This window comes from Silene latifolia, chromosome X (assembly GCF_048544455.1).
Source record: "Silene latifolia isolate original U9 population chromosome X, ASM4854445v1, whole genome shotgun sequence".
Lineage (NCBI taxonomy): Eukaryota > Viridiplantae > Streptophyta > Magnoliopsida > Caryophyllales > Caryophyllaceae > Silene > Silene latifolia.
Genome location: NC_133537.1, coordinates 229271493 through 229274363, shown reverse-complemented (window position 1 = coordinate 229274363; position 2871 = coordinate 229271493). Strand labels below are relative to the sequence as shown.

Here is a 2871-nt window from a genome sequence, read left to right as displayed (position 1 = left end):
ATGTACTTCGCATAGGCCGGAACGTGATTGATTAATTCTGTGAAAGGAATTGAGACTTCTAAATTCTTCACAATTTCCATGAACTTTCCAAGTTGATCATCAAATTTGGGCTTGGCTTGACGACTTGGAAAAGGAAGTCTAATCACAATGGGCTCCTTCTCCTTGGCCTTGTCTTCATTTTTCTTTGAACTTTCTTCTTTTGATGATTCTCCTTCTTTGGAGTTTTCCACAATTTCTTCCTTTTCACTAGCTTCCACAACTTCATCCTCAACTTGCTTCTTCGGTGCTTCATACCTTGTACCACTTCTCAAGTGAATGGCACTAACCGTTTCATGTCTAGGGGGATTACTTTGAGGTGGCAATTGCCCCTTTTGTCTTTGTGAGCTTGAAGATGCTAGTTGAGTCAATTGGGTTTCCAACATCTTGGTGTGAGCTAGAATGTTGTTGATGGTGGTTTCTTTTGCTTGGCTATCTTTTTGCATTTGGGTGAAAAATTATTGTTGATTCTTTTGCATTTGGAGGACCGCTTTTTGGACATCAAAACCTTGGTCATTTTGGTGATTGTATGGATTTTGATTTTGGTAACCTTGGTTTTGATTGTAAAAGGGTCTTTGATTTTGGTTTCTCATGGGTGGTGGAGTGTATGTTGTTTGAGGGTTTTGAACATTTTGGCTTTTGTATGAGAGATTTGGATGGAATTTGGTGTTTTCATTGTAAAAGTTGGAATAAGGGGTACCACTCTTGTATGCTTGGAAAGCATTCACTTGTTCATTTGTTCCCCTACATTCACCTTGGTCATGTCCCAAAGTTCCACAATTCTCACATATCCCACTTGGGATTGATGAGGATGCCGTCATGGCATTAACATGATGCTTTGATGATTTTGAGTTTTCCTCAAGTCTAGCCATAGCTTGTTCAAACTTCAAGTTGATTGTGTCAATGTGAGCACTAAGTTGAGCACCCAATTGAGTAACGGAGTCCACTTCATGCTTTCCTCCTCTAGTAGCCTTGCGAGGTCTACTATATTGTGAGTTATGGACCGCCATTTCCTCAATCTTGTTCCATGTTTGATTGTCATCAACTTCGGTGAACATTCCATTTGATCCCATATTGAGAATGTTCCTAGAATCTTCATATAAACCATTCCAAAATTGTTGCACCAAAAACCATTCGCTAAGTCCATGGTGAGGACATGAGCGACAAATACCTTTGAACCGCTCCCAAGCTTCATACAAAGACTCTTCATCCCTTTGCTTAAAACCCGTAATTTGAGCTCTTAGCATGTTGGTCTTTTCCGGTGGGTAGAATTTTTTGTAGAAAGCTAGAGCCAACTTCTTCCAAGAATCTATTCCAAGGGTGGCCTTATCAAGGCCCTTCAACCATTGCTTTGCGTTGCCGATTAAGGAAAAAGGAAATAAGACCCATCTAATTTGGTCTTGAGTCACACCCGTTTGAGAGATAGCATCACAATAATCGCAAAAGGTTTCCATATGAGAATGAGGATCCTCACTAGGCATCCCCCCAAATTGGCTCCTCTCAACTAGTTGGATGAAGGCGGACTTGGCAATGAAATTTCCGGTGAGATGTTGCGGTGTAGGAGTACCATTTGGTAGATTCTCCTCGGTGGGTACGGAGTGTGACGAGAATTTTGGCATTGTAGGTGGATTTTGTGGGGTATTGTGTAATGGGTTTTCTTCCCTTTCTATTGTGAAAGGATTGACAAACTCACTAGTGGGTTGAACAACTTCACCAACACCCCTCAAATTCCTCCTAACAAGTCTCCTATTGTTCGTCAAGGTTCTTTCGATTTCACGGTCAAAAGGTAACAAATCACCTTGTAACCTTCTAGACATGCAAAATATCAAACAACTCAAAAACAATTAGAACAAACCTTGAGGAGTTTTACTTCCTCAAGGCGAAGAAAGACACAACTAATAACAAAAAGGAAATATAAGTCAAACAAACACCGTCCCCGCAACAGCAGCGCCATTTTTTATGCGACTCCGCTAAGTGTTCACAAATTAAGATGTGGTCGTTGGTCACGGTCGAATCAAAACACAATTTATAGCTCTACAAACAACTCTACAATTAGTAAAGAGGCAAGTAAAGGTCGGATCCCAAGGGACGGGAGTTGAAATGAGATTTCTATTGTAACTAGTGGTGTCTAAGGGGTGTCACAAATTTGGTTGATGTAGAAGGTTACTAAACTAGAATAACAATGAAAATAAACAAGCAAGATGAATAAAAAGGGGTGTAAACAATTGATTAAAGGCACTAGGGTGTCATGGGATCATAGGGGAATCATGGGATATGATCATACAAACATGTTCTCAAATTATAAGCAAGCAATTATTGTTGTGATGGATTGAGTTGGGTTATGTCTTACAATCCTAGGAAAGTTTGGGTCCCGGAGCCGAATCGATTAGATTGTACAACACCTACAAGTCGACTTAATCTTCCCTACTCAACAACATGCATGGTCTAATGAGACTCGAGTTGGGTTATGTCTTACAAGTCTCATTGAAAAGATAGGAGATGATAGTAAATGCAAGGATTCATAGGCTTAGCATTTCATCAAATATAACATGTGCATGAGTTAAGATCAAAACAAGCAAGCAAATAAAACATGAAAGCATATTAATTTAAGCATGAATCATTCCCCATGTTGGTTTCCCCTAATCACCCATTAACCCTAGCTAAGAGACTACTCACTTATTATCATGTTGATCATGCTAGCAAGGTTGTCAATCATACCAACAATATGAAACATGATGAATAAATGAAAGTAACTAGCAATAATTAAAAAGGGATTAAGAGATTATACCTACTAATGATTCCAATAATAAAGCAAGAATAATAGAAGTACTTGAT

General features: G+C 39.2%; 1 non-coding gene across 1 annotated transcript; it reads left to right on the top strand.

Annotated features, from left to right (window-relative positions):
* The first annotated feature begins 1176 nt into the window (after positions 1 to 1176).
* On the top strand, positions 1177 to 1283 carry LOC141624188 (small nucleolar RNA R71). Its single transcript, XR_012533998.1, has one exon. It is a non-coding gene; the product is annotated as a small nucleolar RNA R71 (small nucleolar RNA).
* Positions 1284 to 2871: the final 1588 nt, after the last annotated feature.